The 21,465-nt window shown below is 43.4% G+C and overlaps 1 protein-coding gene across 1 annotated transcript in view; it reads right to left on the bottom strand.

The window, feature by feature from the left end:
* SGCD (sarcoglycan delta) overlaps positions 1-21,192 on the bottom strand; it is a 949,146-nt gene extending 927,954 nt beyond the window's left edge. The window contains exon 1 of the mRNA XM_058721207.1: positions 20,708-21,192. The gene's annotated coding sequence lies outside the window, so the exon portion shown is untranslated. The remainder of the gene's footprint in view (positions 1-20,707) is intronic.
* Between the last annotated feature and the right edge of the window lie 273 nt (positions 21,193-21,465).

The following is a 21,465-nucleotide window of genomic DNA, read 5'->3' as shown; positions in this document are numbered from 1 at the left end:
GCCAGCACAGAGCCCGCTGCAGGGCTCGAACCCACGAAGCTGTGGGATCATGACCTGAGCAGAAACCAAAAGTCAGACACTTAACAGACTGAGCCACCCAAGTGCCCCCTAATTTTGTGTGCATTTTATCAAGACATTTGTAGTTGAATTTACATAGTGAGGTGCTAAGCAGGTCTAAAACTATGAAAGAACCACTTTGGAAGAAAGAAAGAAAGAAAGAAAGAAAGAAAGAAAGAAAGAAAGAAAGAAAGAAAGAAAGAAAGAAAGAAAGAAAGAGAGAGAGAGAGAGAGAGAGAGAGAGAGAGAGAGAGAGAGAGAGAAAGAGAGAGAGAGAGAAAGAGAGAGAGAAAGAGAGAGAGAAAGAGAGAGAGAAAGAGAGAGAGAAAGAAAGAAGAGAGGGAGGGAGGGAGGGAGGGAGGGAGGGAGGGAGGGAGAAAGAAAGAAAGAAAGAAAGAAAGAAAGAAAGAAAGAAAGAAAGAAAGAAAGAAAGGGAAAATTCTAAATGTGAAAGGGTTTTAGTTAATCCACAAAGGTGTTACCATCTCAATTACATCTCAATTACATCATCTCAACTACATTCACAAGACCACCCCTCTTCCTTTTACCTGAGAGGTTACAAATTCAAATGCTTACAGAGCCCCATCAGGGACAGCAAATGTATACAACAGTCTGGAGGAGTAAGGGCTGTTATAAGCCAGTGAGCACACGTCCCACCTAAAGGGCAATCCGGTTTCACTGAAACACACTTCCCTCCACTGAACAGCTTCTCGGACTTACATGTAACTCTGGCCAAGGGCCAAAAGTAGCCCACGAACACCAAGGTGTTAAACTGAGAAGAATCCTTCACTGTTCACAAACCATTAAGTGCAGTATCTTTTAAAATGTATTTTGTAATGTAAAGTATGAAGCTGTTTAAAAATTCTCATTCTTCAAGAAAACTGTCATTTTAAGACGCTGTTCTATAAATACAGACTAGAAATGGAATCTTTAGAGAAATACTGTTCTTCATACATTAATTAAAAGGGACAAATATGGGTTATTTTTTTTTCCTCCTGAACGAAATGCAGCCTTTAATGCATCTCTCCAGGGTGGTTTCCTTTTACCATCTAGCAGATATGGGAAAATTACATGTGGAACATGCCAGCTCTGGTCTATGTTTAAATAAACTCTCTGCCCTATGGTGGGACAAGATGTAAATGAATGAGTAATACATTTATTTTCTGTACATTCTTGGAACAATCCTCCCACACCAAAACTATTATTTATCTAAATCATGTAAAAAATATCTTTTCTATTTGCAGTACATCTGTACGTTCATTTTGATGGCATGTGATTATACAAAATCATTACAAGCACCCAGATTCTAATTGTAACAATGATGGTTTGCTTCAAAACTTTTCAGGTTCCTAGCCCTCTTCTTCCCAAAGTCAGTTTAAAAGCTGGAATCATTTTAGAATCTTTAAGTGAAAGAAATGTTACTCTCTCAGTCCAAACAAGCATGAATCAATATCAAAAAGCAGCAATAACTAAAGTCATTATAATTTCAACAAAAACAATTCATGCCAAAGTCACCTGAATTTTAAATAAGCTTACTTGTCTTGCAGAGTAATAGAATTCCATAATTGTGAAATCTATAGGTTTTGGTAACAAAGCTGTCAAAATACTTTGTGATAAATTTACGGACAAGAAGGAAAAAACATAGGGTAGATTATGATAAGATTAGGGTGGTAAATGTATATCAGGTCAACCCACCATAGACAAAGAACTTCAACTTATGACTAATACAAAGATCAGAGCTTACAAGAATGAAAGCATCTCTCAGAGTGTGCCCCAAGGCTCTGTTTTGCTGTCTCCCCCTATTGTGCATCCTCTTTAAAAAATCTTTTGGGGCACCTGGGTGACTCAGTCACTTAAAAATCCGACTCTTGATTTTGGCTCAGGTCATGATCTCACGGTTCAGTTCATAGGATTGAGCCCTGCGTCAGGCTCTGCACGGACAGCATAAGCCTGCTTAGGATTCTCTCTTCCCTCCCCCACCCCGCGTCTGCCCCTCTCCCGCACAAGTGGACATGTGCACACTCTTGTGCTCTCTCTCTCTCTCTCAACATAAACTTTAAAAAATCTTTTAATTAAAGAGTAGGAAAAAGTCCTAGAAGTCCAATCCTGCTTGTCAAATGTATGCATGGCACAAGTTTCATAAAATGATTAAAATTTTGGAGTATCAAAGTGATCTAAATAGATTAGAATACAGGGCCAATACCACAAATAAATGCTTGATAAGGTAAACGCCTATTTCTACATCCGAGCTCAAAATTAAATCCATTGCCAAATCATCACACGGAGAAATAATTGGATAATTACTCAGAAGGAACGGAGGGTTACACATGGATCCAAGCCCATCTTAGGCTGCAAGGGAGAAGGCAGCATGAGGGGGAAGGAGGAACATGTGGGGCAGAGTTTGAGACCCCCCAGCTGTGAGGCTTGCAAGCTAGGTGTTCCCCGAACTTCACTTAAGTCAGTTTCCTTCTCTATCAAATGGCGATAATAATTATTGCTTAAAGAATAATGACTAAATAACATAGTGAACACACTAGGGATATTAATAATAATGATAATAGCATCTATCACCTAGTTGAATCATTAATTACAGGCACTATCACATTAATCTGTCTTCTGTTACAGTGTTTGGCACAGAGCGGGTGTCTAATAAACTATGGCTCCCATTATGAACTAGTTGGCCTTACAACGTTATCTGGGAGAATCACTCATAAGCATGTCATTAAAACATCCCCAAAGTTCCTGACTCTTGACTCCAGATTCCAGTATCTGCAGCAAGCCCCAGAGACCCTGGCCCTTGTGGGGACCAGTTCTATCACAAGTCATGTCTAGAATTTCTGAACCTTTTAATGTAGGGCCCTTCTTTAGAACGGTTTATTTTCTCTGCTCATGAGGGCACAGGAAGTATGGCAAGACTTTCTCAGTGGATGATCACATATGCCTCTTGACCTTTATCATGTAGGGGTACTTGGAAGAATGAATTTAATATTATGACATAGACCACATTTTTGGTCGTATTGTTCCCAACATAACCTCAAAAATATGTCAGAAATCTATGTGGGTCTGAGTGATGTTACAGTGAATCAAAACTTAATTTTTATCTATTGGGTAAGAGATATTATTTTGGAACACTTTGGGCTACTCTGATCAGGTGAAATTTAACATTGGGAGAACATTTAATTTAGAGAACATTCAGAAGAAGGTAGCTGGGATTATAAAGGCTCTAAACACCATATCTTAGGATGAATAGTTTAAAGGCTATGAACGTACAACTTATGAAGCCTGGTTGGGGTAGGGAAGAATTGAGGAAAAAAGGGCACTCTCTCAAAATGTCTGAAAGGATTCCCTGTGGAATCATGAATAGCTGAACACAGGCTATAAGCAGGAGGAAGGAGCTCTGGATAAGTAACCTAAGAACAGTGAGGTGACCAAGAATGGAACCAAGCACATTAAGTTCTAGAAAATTCTACATCACTAGAAATATCTGAGCAAAGGCCAAACTACCACATGCTAAGACTGTTGTAGAACGAATACCTCCCACCCACAATATAATTTTAGATCACAGGTTTCAACCAAACACCCCCACAGACAGATCAGATTATGTTCAGTTTGGCCCTCCATGCTATTTTCCTCCTAAGATGAGTTGTGTAAACATATTTAAATTTAAAACATATAAGTAAAACTCCATACTTCCAGCTTCCTTTGAAAATCAGAAGATGAGGCAATACTCATAGCCAGACCGTGACAATCAGCTGGAGTCTGATTTTGATGGTCTTTATCATACTCTGTGGCTGATGCCATTTGCTTTCATATCTCCTTGGGACTCCTAAATTAAATGATCTCTGGATCTTCTTGACCCAGCACGATTCTGTAATCCAAATGGGAAGAACTCTGGATTTTGAACCAGAAGGTCCATATGTTGTCCAAATTGACTGAGTTTGTGTCCCTGGACAGGCTGTTGGAGTCCTCCAGTCTGTGTTTTTCTAATAGGGGTACGATGCGTTTCCCCACCATCTCATAGGATTGCAGTTAAGAATGATATGAAATCATTTCCCCAAGCAACACCACAGAGCTTATCAATGTAAGATACTATCACCAAACACACAGATGGCTTCCTTATTCATTTCAGGAACAGAATGATATGGCTTTAGATATTTTCTTAAAATAAAAACAGATTTGATAAATATCTGAAATACCTATGATGTGAAAGGACCTAGATGAAATTACTAGAAGGCCTGATGAAAACAATAAAAATCCTGCAGTAAATTGTGTGTGTGTGTGTTTCACATCTTTAAGTTGAACAAAGTTTATTAATGTATTTTGTATCTGCTTTATACCACTTTCCCTACAGGAGCTTAACAACTTGACTTTTTTTTTTTTTAAGTTAGAATAATATACATGGAGAAAGGCAGGCAGAACACTGTGACAATTTCCAGAAATTTCAAACAAACTTGACACCGAGAAAATAACACCACTCCTGAATGACTCATGCTAATTGCTGCATATATCACATGCACTGGATCATTACAAAACTCTCCATTTTCTTATATCTGATTAGAGATGGGGATTGTCAGAGAATCACTGGAGTGAAGCTACTAGAAGGAAGTGAGCTACAGAGTAGAATTTTCTGCATAGAAACTGCAATCATCAAGAACTATAACCGGAGGTGTTTTGAGGAAAGACAGTGAGCCAACCAGGATCTAAAATCTTTAAGAATTTAAGAGCCATGACCTGGGGATCTGTGAACTACCATACCCAGGGACGGTAGCTGGTAATAGTCAAGGGTTCAAACTTTAAATCAAACAGCACATAGAAAGGCCCTATCCTCAGAAAGAACAAGAGGTTGGAAAAAAAAAAAAAAAAAACAAAGGCCAGCACAACCAGTGAGAGGGAGAGACAGGTGTGAGACAAGATGGAGAAGTAGGGGAAGGATTTGATTCTTACCCGAAGGCAAAATAAAAAGAACAGAATAATGTTAAGGTAGCCAAAAGTGACAGGATCAGATTTGCCTTTTCTTTACCACAGCAATAAATGGTCAGGTTGTACAGTTGTTTAGGAATGTTAAGACTCTAGTTAATTAGACGTAGGGAGAAATTCTGAGAAATGTCCGGGAGAAGCCTGGGTTTTTGATTTGCCTAACTGGAGCCATTTTACCGAGATAGAGAAGTGGAGAGTAGCAACACTAAGCTAGGGAAAAACTCTAAGACTTTGGATAAGAATAATCTTGTTATAAGCTTGTAACACAGAATATGATAAGTGCTATAATTTAGATATAACTACCTTATGTTATGATAGACTGTGAAGCCAGAATACGGAGGTTCAAATCCCAGCTCCACCATTTCGTACCTGGTAACTCAAGCTAGTAGTTAACCACAACACCTTCAAAATGGAAAGATTCAGACTTCACAAGTGAGAATAAAAGGAAGGAAAAGACTGACTATTCTGCATCCGTCATTAGAAGGAACTGGTTTGAAACTCATACAAATTAAGCAAGCAAAATTTAAAAGCCAGCTAATCAGTGAGAGTCTCCCCTTCCCAACATCAATCAACTCCAATAACCACACTTTCTCAGATAAAGGGTAGCCAACTACCTAAACCCTCTGCTTCTCAAAGCCAGGTAATCTCTGGACCCCACTGGCCATGCACCTCTCCTAATGCATCCCCTGCCTCTCCCTCAAGAAGACCGCGATCATACACGACTTTGAACTTCATTTATTTTCCTTCCTCTCAAATATATTATACACATATAAGCAATTCAGTGGTGCTTATTCTCGAGCAAAATGCAAAAATGTTATTATAAATATCATACCATAAATAATGTATTTCTTATTTTTGAGAGAGAGTGTGCACACATGCATGAGCAGGGGAGGGGCAGAGGGAGAGAGAGAGAATCCCAAGCAGGCTTCATGCTCGGCTCAGAGCCCAACGATGGACTCGATCCCATGACCCTGGGATCATGACCTGAGCTGAAATCAAGAGCTGGATGCTCAACCAACTGAGCCACGCAGGCACCCCATAAATAATGTAATTATTATTCAATGTTTTGATCTCACTACTCATCTCTAGGTTAGCGTATGTAGTCACAACTCACGTGTTTTCTCTGCCATGTCATCCACTGCATAAATATTCTACAACTTATTTATTCGCCCTCCTAATGATGGGCAGTTTGGTTATTTCCATTTTTTTACTATTATAAATAATGCTTGCATGAATATTCTGGTATGTGTTAACTGCAGCACATAAGCAAGAATATCTAGAAGACACACAGAGTAGCAGAACCGCTGGGTCAGAGAGGACACCAATGTCTAACTTCACAAGAAAATGCCACATTTCTAAATGATGGCCGATGATACACTCAAAGCAATGTATTAAAGTCCTCCCCAAGGCTTCATATGTTAAGGCATCTTTATCTGTTCTAATCAAGCAAGCATAAACATTTTATTGATGTCTCATTTTTCATTCCCCCAGTTACTAATGAGGTTTTGCAACTTTTCATACATTTGTTATCATATGTCCTTCCTGGGGCGCCTGGGTGGCTCAGTCAGTTGGGCATCCGACTTTGGCTCAGGTCATGATCTCATGGTTTGTGAGTTCAAGCCCTGCATGGGGCTCTGTGCTGGCAGCCCAGAGCCTGGAGCCGGTTTCAGAGTCTGTGTCTCCTTCCCTCTCTGCCCCTCCCCAACTTGTACACTGTCTCTATGTCTCTCAAAAAATAAATAAATGTAAAAAAAAATTTACCATATGTCCTTCCTTTTCAGAGTACCTCCTACTAAAGTCCTTTGGCCATTTTGCCATTAGGTTATCTTATTCTTTTGTAGTAGCTTTTTACATATGCTATTCACTACTTCTTCATCATTTACATGTGTTGCAAGAAAATAAAAAATAACAACTTTCCAGTTTGTGGCTGATCTCCTCACTTTACATATATTTGAAGTAATATAAAACAAAGGAACTATAAAGTCAACGGTTTCTTTTGCAATGTCTAATAAAACTGGTAAGCAGCTAATGGGATCCATGGGGGGGGGGGCCGGAGAGAGGAAAATAGAAGGCAGATTATAAAGCTGTCTGGGAGTTTGATTCTGTGGTTGATTAGACATACATTCCTATTGTCTAGTATTTTGTTTATTTTCTTCAAAAAATACACAGGTGAGGAAAAACAGCCTATTATTTAACCTTGTTTAAAATTTACCAATTTATTTTACCTCCCATTCCACCCTCTCTGTATCATACCTTCTTTCTAGGATGCTTTTCCTTTGTACAGTTTCCATAGTGAAGCTCTATTTGTCTAGAAATGTCGTTTATTTTGTTCTTATTATTAAAAGGGTAACAAGTCTTGCTTGACGGCTTATTTTCTCTCAGGTGTTTGAAGAGACCCTTCCAGGTCTTCCTCTTCCGTTGCTGTCAAGGAACAGCCTCCCGTCTGTGTTGATTGTGGTTCCTTTGTAGATGACCTGTCTTTGCTCTCTAGATGCTTCTAAAACCTTCTACCATTTGTATGTTTACGTTTTGCTATGTTTTGCAATTTCACCACAACATGTCTCGGTATGGACTCATTCTTAATTTTTCTTGCTTGTCCTTTCTGTATCTGGGGATTGACATCATCCACCAGTTTTAGAAAACTCTCAGACATTATCTCTTCAAATGTGTCTCTCCTCCATTTTGTTCCTTTTCTGGGGCTCTGATTAAGCATATAACAAATTTAGTCTGTTGTTGCAGGCTACCATTTTAAATAACTGCCTATAGGGGTTCCCCGGGTGGCTCAGTCTGTTAAGCATCTCTTGGTTTCAGCTCAGGTCATGATCTCACGATTCATGGGACTGAGCCTACGTGGGGTTCCACACTGTCAGTGCTTGGGATTCTCTGTCTTCCTCTCTCTCTGCCCGTCCCTTGCTTGCTCTCTATCTCTGTCTCTCTTGAAATAAATAAATAAATAACTGCCTTTATTCCTTTGAGGATTCATCTCTCTTTATTTTATATTCTACATGTGCTAATTCCAATAACTAAAAAAGGGGGGGGGTATTTTCTGCTTTGTTTTATGATATCTCTGATAATGGCTGGTTTTCTTGTGTATTTTTATCATCTTTGATTGTCGGATCACTTCTTTATCTTTACCCGTGGGATTCCTGTAGTCTCAAATAAGGCATGCTTTCCTTAGAGAGGATTTGCGGTTGCTTTTGCAGAAAGCCGCAGGAGGCTACCAACCTAGGACCATTTGGTCCCCTTCTGGTCCTGATTTCATGCAGGGGTCAAGTTCTCATTTCTTGTTTCCAACCGGCTTACTCAAGGCTGATCCTCAGATACAGAGCTTTATGGGTATTTGCCTCAGAACAATTCTCGTCATCCTCACTTGTTCCTTGCTCAGTATGTTCTACTCGAATTTCTGCTCAAGCTTTGTGTTTGTTTTCTTTGGGGTGGTGGTTGGGTATTTGGAGGGTTAGGGATTTCCCTTACTCCAAATCTAGCAGTGCGTTAAACCTAGGTTTAACCATGATCTAGGTATTTTATACTTAGACCCTTTGAGACAGTCTGCCAAGTGAAAGCATAAGATAACTATTTTTAATTTACTGTTGTAAGAGTTCAGTTGATATAATCTGGGTCATATAAAACTGTTCACTATCCATTATATGGTGGCTCTCTGATGACACGTTAGAAATGCCATCCAATTATGTCACTCCTACCAAATCACTTCCTTCTCTGGATCCTAGAGAATTCACATCTACAAGCATCCAGTTTAAGTCTTAACTATAAACAATAGTTTATCGTTCTCAATATGCTCTGGGTAAGTGTATGCAATCTCTAAGTTCTCCAAAGACAGAAAGCATGGTCTTTACTTGTCTTCTATTCTCTCAGGACCTCAAGGACAAAAGTTCTTTGACCAAAAAATAATTGTTGGTAATTTCATGTGTTAAAAAAGAAAAGTTCACACAATTGAGTTAAAAATAGAATTCTTGAAAACAAGCACAAAAGAGACACAATTACAGATATTCTCTTTTCCAAAATAATTCATCCATTTATCACAAGTAAAATCAATGATGAGAAATATAAATACCCAGCCCCCTTCTTAAAACTACAATTTAAACTGTTCACAGCAAAACTTCCTGGAGGAGGTGGGAGGGGAAAGGGTACCACCAATGCCTTGAGGGAAAATGAAACTCTTAACTTTGCACATAATAAATTGCATTTGTTTCTGTATGAATCTCCCTCTCTATCACATTCTTAAACAAGTGATGGGAAGCAGAAATCTATTTCCTCCTCCAAGAGGAACAACCAAAACAGACCTAATGATACAAGCACAATCCCTTAGTGAATAAAATTACAAAGAGTCTAGCTACTCGGGTTCAATTTGTAATCAGAGCATCAAGCCATACTGTACGAAAATGTCAATTCTGGCGCAGCCTTGATGAGCTAAGATTGAATGCAGGGGCCAGTTTATCATATTCTCCCCACTGCCCTCTTTTAAAGCTGGCAGGTTCAATTTGAGTACAAAAGGGTTTTTAGTTTGAGGGATTTTGCATCTGAAAAGGAACCACCGGACTGATAGTGTTTTTCATGGCTATGTTATTTTCTTAACAGAAATAAATGCACAGTAAACATCCAATATAAATATTTTCTCAAAATCAAGTAGTCCTATATATATGTTTCCATAACACTCTTCCCTGGGATGTATAAAAATAAAAATCTTGCTAAGAGTTGAGATATTTTTGCTGTTAAAAATGTGTGTCCTTCAATAAAAATATATTAACACATTTCAAGCATTTTGATACAGTCTGCTTTTATCTCTGTCTTTTGAGCTGGTGGGGGTAGCATGGAAGGAACACATTAAGGCAGGGTGGGGACAGAAGAACTGGCTGGTATTAACTCTGGGCTATTTCATTTCATTCTATTTCATTCAAAACAACAGATCTTAAAGCTGACGAAAACCTCACAACTTTGAATACAAAGTAAAAATTCCCCTCCTTTGGCTGGTAGGGAAATTCCCTTAAAACTGGCTGTTTTACAAATTTCACTGAGTTCTCTGCGCGCCCATTAGGAGGGAGCTGCCCCGTTATTTTCACACTAGCCAACCTAGTGAGTTTGCTTTCTGATTCATTCATTTATTCAAGTGTATGTTCCTTCACTGAACATTTACTGGCTCCTTTGCTGTTTCCTTCGAACTCGCCAGAACTATAGGCAAGAGTTTCACTGAAAACTCCTGAACTCTAATATATTCATAGATAGGAAAATCTGTTTTCTTATAATTGAGAAATTGCCATGTAGAGCCTTCTTCAAACCTTCTAGAGAACCCTAGTTGGAACACTTCTATTTGTGCAGCACACCTATCCATTGGCCTAATGCACCTCTTTCCTAGGAACCGAGATGAACTACTATAGTTTCTACTTCAAGTACCATTAGCTTCCTTGCAGGTTCTCTTTTGTGAAACTCACAGTCCCTCCTCAGGGCCTGTGTACTCACTCTCCCTCTGCTTGGAAGGTTCTTTTAGCAGATAACTCCTAGATAACATCTGGCTTACGTCTCAATAACACACAATTGTTTATCATTCTCCACCTGTTTTGAGTAAGTAAATGCCATTTACAGATTCATCAAGGACTAGAAGCACTGTCTGTCTTTATCTGCTATCTTCCCAGGATCCCAGAGACAAATCCTCAATAAGAGGATGCCAAGATCCTCAACAAATAATTGTCCATAGTTTCATGGTGTTAAAAAAAGTTCATACAATAGTGAAAACTTTTTCTTTTGTTTTAAGAGAGAGCGAGCAAGGGAGAGGCAGAGAGAGAGAGAGACAGAGAGAGAGAGAGAGACAGAGAGAGAGAGAATCCCAAGCAGGCTCCATGCGATCAGCACAGAGCCCAATGCAGGGCTTGATCTCAGAATTCATGAGATCACAACCTCAACCCAGATGAAGAGTTGGATGCTTAACCAACTGAGCCACCCAGGTGCCCCATCGTTTCTTAAAAACATGTGCAAATTCAGCTCAATTCACTGGGCCTTCCCTGGCTTCACTCCCACCCCCCCCCCCCCACAAGCAGGTTCACTCCAGACTTTAGGCCCTTTATCACTACAGTTGACCACAGCTAAATAAATCCCAGCACATCCATTATACAGCTCAGAAAAATAAAAAGGCAGCTCAATACAAACATATGTCAACATTCACCAAGATGTGCCATTTAAATTTTAAAAAACAAGGTCTGTTTTAGGCTGTCATTCACATGAAAGAGGAAAATCATGTGCATATTGTCCCCAGATGTAGTAGGGAAAATGCAGAACACACTAGAATCATGGTTGTACCAAGAAAGAGGGAACTGAGGACTTGGGATCAGAAATGGAAGAATGCTTCCTTTTTGCCAATTTGTATCGGTTAGCATTTTACCATTTGCACACAGTGTTAAGTTAAAACTTACCATTTTTTAAAAGGTCTGCCCCCCATCCCAGGACTCATCAGAGCTTCCAGAAAGAGTTCTTTGTACACCAAGAACGGCAAAGCCAGGCTCTCATAAGCTCTTCGTATTAATGTCTTTAAACCTAAGAGTAATGGCCTCTGAGTTGAGAAGGGGGAGTGGCCAGAGAGAGAGGGGTATAGGGAGAGAGGACCTCTTAGGTGGCATTAATGCTTCTTCCATCCTCCAGTATCATAGCCTTAATCATATGATCAATACGTCTGTGGAGGTCCACGGAGGAGCCACCACCAGCTCTGCCTCTCCAAAGACCCTTTAAGCCACAAACACCCACCACCAAACTCATGCATCACAGATCAACTGTCACTCAAATCTCACAAAAAGTCTCTATACAAAGGGAGTGAGTCAAGGCTAAGTCAGAAGGCAGATATCATGAACAATCAATGAAAAAAATCCACTATCAGACTGATGCTAAATTATGGTCCAGCATCCACAATCAAAGATGCCTTTACTCATAGGTGTGAGTGGGCACTGGGAGCCCAGGTCTAACACTGGCTCTGTACTAGCTTGTCATGGTACCTTGGACCAGGGAAAATGGTTATCCTTCCCCGGGCCTCACTTTCTCCACCTCTAAAAATCTATAGTGGCTGATTAGGTAAGCAGTTTTCAGATTGTGGGTTTCACACCATTAGTTGTGAAATCAATTTTATGGGTCACAGCAAATTTTTTTTTAAAAAATTAACTAGAATAGAATGGTAAGCATCAGAGTATATCACCCATGTTAAGGGTAAGTATCATTTTTTGAAACTTTTGTGTATATTTGTGAGTATGTTGTATCTGTATGTGGATATGTGCACAGTATTAGAACAGGAAATACCACAAAATAAACACAGTCAAGGTAAGTGTTATTTTTTTAAAAAAACCTTTGTGTCCGTTGTGTGTGGCTATATACTAGATAAGGATGTAAAACGTTTCTTTATGTACATTATAGTCATTTGAAAGCCACAGGACAAGACAGATATTCTCTAAGCTCCTTTCAAGCTAGGAATTTTCTAAGTCAATTGGAGACAGTATGACCTAGTGAACTTCAAACCTAAGAAAAGCCTGGGTTCAAAGCCCTGCTCTACACTGTCAGTGGTGACGATTTGGTGCACATTAACCTTTCAAGTGTCAGCTTCCTTAGCTTTCTCTGAAGATCCCACTTGGAGACGGGGGTGTCTGGGAATAGGGAAAAGGAAGAGATCACGTTCCCTCCTGCCCTTTTGCATTGCTGCTCCCCAATATTTTCCTGCTCAGACTACTACTTTCTTTCTTACAATTCTAGCAGATCCTGCCCAACTTTGGGGTATATTTGTCAATCTATGGTAATATCATGAGTCCCGTACCTGTAACTACAACACTGGGCTACTGGGCATATGAAATGAGAAAAAAAAAAAACAAAAAAACATGGAAGGAGCTTAGGACCACCTCAGTACATAGTAGGACCTCAATAAATGGCAATAGTAATAGTGGAATTAGAAGCCATAGTAACAGGTGGTGGTGGTAGTGATGATCGAGTTTATCCTTAATGGCTATCAAAATGCTTCCAGCAGGGTCAGACATATGGATGAGATATTAGGTCTAAACGGATGAAGTAACTAAATGATATCCTGCTCAGAAAGTTTTACATTTTAATAGAGGACCACAAAATATTCCAAATTATTTGAATCCCAAAGTAATTACTTTTTTTTTCTTCCAAGATTGTATTTAAATCCAAGTTGGTTAACATAGAGTGTAGCATTCATTTCAGGAGTAGAATCTAGTGATTCAACACTTTCATATAACACCCCATGCTCATCACAACAAGTGCCCTCCTTAATGCCCATCACGCATTTAGCACATCTCCCACCCACCTTCCCTCCAGCAATACTCAGTTTGGCCTCTGTAATTAATAGTCTCTTATGGCTTACCACCCTCTAGGTTATTTTATTTTTCCTTCCCTTCTCTTCCCCTATGTTCATCTGTTGTGTTTCCTAAATTCCACATGAGTAAAATCATATGGTAGTGAAATCGTACCATTTGCAATGACGTGGATGGAACCAGAGTGCACTATGCTAAATGAAATCAGTCAGAGAAAGACAAATACCATAGGAATTACTCCTTCATGGAGGGACTTTAGGAATCCAGACAAGGTAGGGAAGAGAGTTCATTCTGGTGGTAGGGATACAAAGAAAGATGCCTCTCCCTTGCACCCAGTCCTTGAAGACCAAATCATAAATAGCACCAATCATTTCAGACTGATTGCGGTTGAGAGGAAAGAGAATTCTTAACGACGACCTTCTCTCCTTGAATAATCACAATTTTGTTACTTTTGGTTGGTTTGGGCAAACACTTTGGGATGTGGGGAAGGTGCTATGTTGACAGATTTCTGCTGCCTTGTCAGCACTGATTATAATGTTTCCAAAAGATCATCCACAATACATCGCACCAATGATCTGTGTCTTACTGTCTCCATGATATTGACACCATGTGATAAAGATCTGTGTGTTAACAATGTCAGAGTAACTGCCCACACTTCTGTGCCTGTGGATGTATTTAGGCTGGTCCATTTAGTCAGACACCAAAGCATCCTGGAGGGAGACACAGAGGTCCTAAGGTGACTACATCCCACATTAAAAAAAAAAAAAAAAAAAAAAACAGTCAAGAAGAAAGAGGAGCCTTATCTGAACCACTATTTTGCCAGCAACCCTCAGCCAGGGGTTTGGCAATGCACTTCCACATATCCTTAAATCTCCCTGAAATATTATGTTTGAACATCAGAGGAAGATCCCTGTCAAGCCTCATTTCCTTGTTTGAAAAGCAGACTGGGAATCCCAGAAGCCCATATGACCTTGGCAACACAGGGCCTGCTACCATGCTCTCCTGCAAACTTCTCTGAAACTTGGGGTTTGTCCTAGCTACACACTACCTCAATCTTGCTTTCCTCCTTTCCAGCATGGGCTTGATCTTGGAATTCTGCAGAGGCCAGGCTGTGTCTGTGCAGACAGCTTGCAAGAATGCCTTCGAAGCAAACAAGTAGCTTACCACAGATGTGTTAACGACTCTCAGCTGTGCATGAAGAGTCCTGAGCTAGCAACCAGAAGCCTCTGGAGCTCACGATGGCTCTAGCACCTATTTGCTGGATAACCTCAGAAAAGTCCTTTCCTTCTCCGGGCCTCAGTTTTCTCTCCTACAAGCTGGTAGAACTAGATTATCTCTATCTTTGGTTCTAACCCCAGAAGTCTATTTTTCAAACTTTTGGGCTGAGAAACAAAAGTGTTTTTCTGAGCAGCTAATTAACTGTACAGATAAAATCACGTTAACTTATATATCAGAACGTCCCTTCTAATTATATCTTCAGCAACATCACAATGGAACTTGCCCAGAGCTACCAACATAGTTAATCAACAACTCTGATACCATTACACTCCTTCTATCTGAAGAACTGCTGCCTCTGGGAACATATTCTACTTTATGGTTTGCAGTTCCAGTGGTTGGATGTTTGTCTTTTAGAGTTTAAACACAATGGTCACTTTTTCTGGGCCACCAAGAATTAGCTCGAAGTTACAATTGGTCATTCAAAAGTATTGTGTGAGTTTTCTGTATGTCATGTACTGTCCTGGCCCCTGTAGATACAACTTCAATTAAGACAAGATTCCTGAACTCAAGAAGCCTATACATAGACTAAGTAGCATATAGAGAAAAGTAAAGAGAAATGTACATACACTACAGTTTAAGTAGAGGAACACATTATAAAGACTCGTAACCCAGCCGTTGAGGAGTCAGGGAACTCTTACTAATCCATGAAACTCGTACCAATTCCTGGAAAAGCACAAGAAAATTTGGGGAGGTAAAGTAACTACCTAAAAGTTATCCCCCCCCAATTCAAAAGATCCCCACCTAGAACTGTTCTACATCATGTTCTATGTAATGGATTTAATTAAAATACAAACCAGAATATGTTGCATATGCAGCATCATTTCTTAACATGTAAGAAAACAACAGGGACTCAAACCAATGCAACAGTAAGACTCCGGGGAAGTTTAAAAGGACAGATCTGGATTTCAAGTCTCCGTCTGTTACTCAGGATCTGGGTGACATGGGCAAGTTGCTTAACCTCTGTGTTGTCAGTTTCATCCACAGTTAAATGGAGCCTGGCACAGGACAAATGTTTAACAAGTACCACCTAATAGATGAGTCCTTACCACATGCCAGATGCTGCGCTCAACACTTCAGTCCCTGACGAAGATAAGTCCTAGCAGCATGCACAGAAGGAGCATCCCGTTACTGTCTTCAATGTCCAGGGGAAGAGACAGAGGCTTAGGGAAATTCTATAAGCCGATGGAGGTCACGACAGCCAGCAAGTTGGAGGCAAGCCTTAATCCCTAGTTGTCTGCATTCTAAGCCCCAGTCTTAACCACTAACGGTGTTTCTACCTTCTACTTCTCCGTTGCCAGCCATGCCAGAAAAGTAGGTTTTCACCACTGAAATGACAAAACATTCCCAGTGTATTAAAGACACAGTAACTACCTGTATATTCCTTGGTTTGTGTTCTATTCAAAAGCCTGCCTGCCATTATTTAAAACACATGTTATCAGACAATTGCTTATCAAAGCCACCTGAGTCTCCATTAGGATTCTTCAATAAGAGGTCAGGGTTAAAAGCAACAGATCCAGAGGATAAATCTGGATCTGAAAAGGGAAAGATGACAAAACAGTTTGCTGGACAAGATGTCTGGCCCCTTTGGCCACTTTTCAATGAAATGGAAAGGAAAAGATGTTGAGGTCACTGAGAAAACAATTTAAGTGGGCCAGAAAGAGACACAGTGTGTGTGATGGCTCCTTTTCACCTGCAGGAGACACTGACATAGTCTGAGGCAGTCAAAAGCGTAATAATGAAGAGGAGGAAAGGGGTTTTTCTTACACCACAGCTAGATCCACTAAATTGGGAGACGGAGCTTGACACTTTTTGACACAGCAGCACATTGGCCTGGCTCATGGTGTCATTTTGTGTCAAGTATTAGTACAAATACCGACACTGATGCATTGAAGGAGCATTTGATGTTTCCTTAAATGGTTTCCGACTTGGCACAAGAAAAACCAAGTGTAACAAACATCTATGTGATTGCTATACCTCTCAAAGAGCTTTCAAAGTTGCCTCTGGGTTGACCAGCTTGTTTCCTTACCCATGGAACATTAGCAAGAGCTGCAGAACACACAGAGGATACTACTTTTTGTGTGTCCGCTTTGCTGGAAGGGGGAGGGACTTGGAGAGCTCTTGAAGCCGTTTGAAAGTCAGAATCCAGGAGCTACGGAATAACTGGGGCAAATGGTAATGTGCAAATGCAGACTTGGGGCACCGATGAAATGGGCTCTTTGCCCCAAGGTTTGGATTCAGTAAGCCTCTGTTGGGTTCCAAGAGCTTGAGTTCCGATTGAGATGCTCATGTGACCTTGATGATCAGCCAGGTGCAATGAGCACTGGTCTGATGGGGAAAAGGCTGGACTGAGACTCAAGCTATCAGGGTGCTAGTCCCAGTTCTGGTACCTCCTGGGTGTGGGATCTCTGGGAAGTCACTTCTTTGTTTTTTCAGCCACTTCTCCTTTCCCTCAATTGATAAGGCGGGGGAGAGAGAGTCCGTGGGAAAGATCTCCAAGGATCTCTCGCTCCATCAGTCTCGAACATAGTGTAGGGGTTAGGGGCCACCACGGAGCATAATTAGGACCTTAGACCCTCAAGGTACCGAACCTTGGTCCCCGTTTCAGCACTGCTGCTCTCCAGTTGCCGGACAACTTCTATCATTTCTCCAGGACAAGTAATATAATTTCTAACTCTCGGTTTCCTCAACTGTAAGTATAAAATGCCAATGATGGGGCACATGGGTGGCTCAGTCGGTTAAGCTCCCGACTTCGGCTCAGGTCATGATCTCACAGCTTGTGAGTTACAGCCCCATGCTGACAGCTCAGAGCCTGGAGGCTGCTTCGGATTCTGTGTCTCCCTCTCTCTCTACTCCTCCTCTGCTCATGCTCTGTCTCTTTCTGTCTCAAAAATAAACAAACATTTAAAAAGATTTTTTTTTAAATACTGATGATAAAAAAAAAAAAACAGCACTTATGGCATAGTTTTTTGTGATTAAATAGTTTTGTGTGAAATAGGCAGTGCATGAAGAGTGCCCAGGACAGTGCCCTGCTGAGTGCTCAATAGCTGTTAGTTGTGGATACCCCTGCCAAGGTCAGCCAGAAGAGCTTCCTGCTGTCCCCTGGAGCTACTGTGATTAATGAGGTTCAGGTAAAGGTAACCCTGGCTGCACAATCCTTGGTCTTGTCCTTTTATCAAGAGAAATTCAAAGGAAATGAGCTTTTTGGGAAAGGGTGGGATATTGGAGGGAGGGCATTAAGTCACACCTCTTAAGAGGAAACATGGGAACAAATTTGAGAAAGGCATTATACAATCTATACCATGTTTATCAAAGTGTGGTTCAGGGATGATGTGCTGTAGAACCAACCAGGCAGTCATTAAAGAAGCCTATTCCTGTCCCTACTGGATCAGACTCCCAAGAGGGTGGGTCCAGCAATCTGTTTTTCTCACGAGCTACACAGGAGTTGGAGGATCACTGGCAAATATAGTTGATGAAAAAAATCCTCCCCCTAATTCTCCAGTCCTGTGTTTACCCGGGCGGGGGGAGGGGGGAACAACACAGTGAAGGCAAATGAACTTGTGCATCTGTGCATTTACCAAGAATCTAAACTTCTTACATTCTTGTCATCTCCAGTGCAGCTGGGTTCCAAGCAAGTGTCCAATTTGTGCATAATTCACAACTCCCCAGAGAAACAAACAGTAGCCAAGGGCTGGCTACTTACGGATGTGGATTATGTCAACTTCCTTAGAATGGCAGCATGGTTTGTAAAAATTAAATACAAGCAGTGAGTGCCTCTCCACTTCCTCTGCCTTCCCCTTCCTCTGCTCTGCTCTCCCACCCTGTCTTTCCTCCCCCACTGACTTCACCCCTGTTTCCACTGCTTTCCCTTTATGCTTTCTGTGCTCAGGCACTTTTGTTCAGATTTATTTTTTCTCCCTTCCTTCCACTCCTCTCTCCTATGTTTGCCCCCTCTACCCTGCAGTTTTCCTTCTCTCTTTTGCCTCTTTCTCTCTCTCGTTTTGCCCCAGGGGTATATGTGTGTCTCTCTCTGATTCCCCTCCTGTTGTGCCTCTGTCTGTGGGCCTCTCCCTGTCTTTCTATCACACACAATACCTCATTGCCCCTTCCTCCACTTGATGCCTGGCTCTTGGCTCCCCTCTCACCAAGGAGCCTCCAGGGGGCACACTTCTGGGCAGGCAACCCTGTGCCCCATGCTAAGTCAGCCAGCGCCCTCTATAAGAGGTTCGGTCTACTTACAAGTTCTTGGATATCTGCTGCCAGAGACCCCCACTGAGGAGGGTCCTTTAAAGGAATAGAAAGGAAATCTGGGCCAGGAAGATGCAGCAGCAACTACGGAGTAGAAACAGGAAGGCCCGACGGCTCTAGTACCTGGAGTGTCTCCCGCACGGGAAGTCACCGGGCCAAGCCTAGCAGTGGAGGGTTCTTCTGCAGTTTGGTTTGTCTATCACTCCATTTCCAAGATACACACGAGGGCAGGCAGTGCAGTGGGGGTGCCAAGGGGGTGGTTGGGAAAGCTTCAGCCTCTTAAAATTTCTATCAGTCTTCTCAGAGCCTACTAACCTCCTCAAAACACAAACTCTAAATAAAAATTGTGTGTCCGCTTTGCATGTAGCCTCCAGACCACGCTACAACCCCCTACAACCCCCCAGCTGCCCCTCCATCTACCAACCCTAACCCATCTCTAAGCACCTCTTTTATAGACATACCAGAGCTCCTGCCAGGAGCAGGGGTAACTTTCCGGATCTGCAGTTAGGCAAATTGAGGGACAGAGAAGTTGCACAGCAGGCTCCAGAAGATGTTCCTCTGGAGTGCTGCTGCTATCAGGACCCAGAGTATTTTGCATACTGGAAAACACCAGAGGATGGTGAGTTCAGAAGAAACTTTTTTCAAGGCTGAACCACAGCCTCTCTCAATGTGAATCTCCGTCAGCAGGGGCAGAACTTCGTTCCTAGTTTCTTCCGGTGCAGCTCTCAAACTCGACGGGTCCGCACGCTAATCCGCGCCGCGCCATCACCTGTACACGCGCTTTCCCCCACCCTGAGCCCTCTCCCTGGGTCTTAGGATGAAAGTGTAGGAGGCCAGGCCGGTAAAGAAGAATAAACTCAGGCCATGGCTCCTAATGCTCCCGCAACTCCCCCCTCCCCTTGGTGGAGTATAGAGGGGCAAAATGCTGAGGTTTGGCCCGCTGCCCAGCCAAGGGAGCGGGAATACCCGCCACCAGGGACCGCAGAAGGCAGGGGCTCGCGTCCGAGGACCAGCCAAGTCCGCGTCGCCCCAGCTGAATGGCCCCTCAGTTGCCTGCAAGTTGAAACCTCAGTCAGGCACACAATGAGGCCGCTGTTTTCCGACAGGAGGCATTTGGATGCCTCACACACTCGGCCCAAATCGGCCCTGAGAGCAGAGCGCATTTCCTTACCCATGTTCAGATGCGCCCCTGGATGCGGTTCAGTTGCGGTTCCCTTCCCGCGTGCCTGGCCACAGGAAGCCCGTGCAGGCCACCTGTTGGACTCTGTCCGGCCGCCCTAGATCTTGCGCCCTCAAACCCGCACTGAGGAGCAGGGCTTCCAAGGTACCCAATCCATCAGCAACAGAAAAATTCACTTGCGCCCTCCTCCTATGGCTATCTTTCCTGCTCCCAATCACACACATACACATTTCCTTAATATTCCATCAGTCACTACTCTTTAATGAAGCGCGCTTAGCCTCCCCTAGGGGCCCGGGTTGCCCGTGATCTCCGAGCGCGCCCAGGCGGCAGCGGATCTCCAAGCGCTTAACTGGGTGTCTGCTTAATGCGCGGGCGGCAGAAAAGCCCCAAATGGCACATTGAGGGGGAACAGTCCGTGGCCTGCTCTAGGGAGCCCCCTTGCTCCTAGGGAACCGGAAGGGGTCTCCTTCCTCGGTTCAGAAATGAAGGCATTCGGGGAAACCCCGAAGGCAATCGGATTGGGGGAAACAATGTTGCGTTTCGCAGCCAAATCCCAGGATAGGTGCAAAGGGGCTCAACTTTCTGGTGTCTCCCTGCCTTCCCTGCAAGCAACTAGCTGGGGGGAAAGGTTCGCCTCCACGAACGGGCTACTCACCCCTGGGTATGAACGCTGCCCCCGCAGGGGACCCCAACAGACTGACGCGCGTGGAATCCGTGGAACGCCTGGGTGTCTCGCTCGTCTCCCGGGCCACGCGGCGAAGGCTACGCGCTCCAAGCGGGGCAGCCGAGGGCAGTCGATCCCATGGGTGGCGAGTTGGCAGAGGGCGCGCCGCCCGGCTGGGGGCGCATCGCTCCCAGGGCTGGCGCAGGCTGCAGTGGGGAGAGGGGCTCCCGGGGAAGTTGGCGGCGCTGAGGGTGGACTTCGGACTTCGCGCTCGCTTCGGCGCGAGCGGCCGGGCGCGTCCTCTGGGATAGACAAGGGACTCGCCGGTGGAATGGGGGCAGGCGTGGGCCGTGAGGCTGCAGGAAGCCTCCGCTGGCCGCCGCCTAGAAGGAGCACAGCGGCATCGCACCGCCTGGAACCCCCAGCAGCGGCTGGAGCACAGAGCGAGCGAGAGAGCCGGGCTGCCTCCTCCCGGTTACGGGCGCCCCTAGCTCAGAGCCCGGCTCGCCCCAGCCCGCCGCGCCCCTCCTCCTGCCCGAGTCCTCCTCCCCTCCGCTGTTTCACCAGCTCGCAGGGCTCGCGGGGCTGGGCTTGGGCCAGAGGCTGAGTGGAAGGCGACCGCAGAGCCCGCAGCATGGAGGGCGATCTCGCCGGCTAGGGCTCGGGCTCGGGCTCGGGCTTGGGCTCCGGCAGCGGCAGCAGCGGCCGCCGCCTCCCGCGCGCCCACGTGCTGGAGCCCCGGTGTGCGC

This window comes from Neofelis nebulosa, chromosome 1 (assembly GCF_028018385.1).
Source record: "Neofelis nebulosa isolate mNeoNeb1 chromosome 1, mNeoNeb1.pri, whole genome shotgun sequence".
In the NCBI taxonomy this organism is placed as follows: domain Eukaryota; kingdom Metazoa; phylum Chordata; class Mammalia; order Carnivora; family Felidae; genus Neofelis; species Neofelis nebulosa.
Note: the sequence above shows the minus strand (reverse complement) of the source record. Positions and strands in the feature narration are given on the sequence as shown.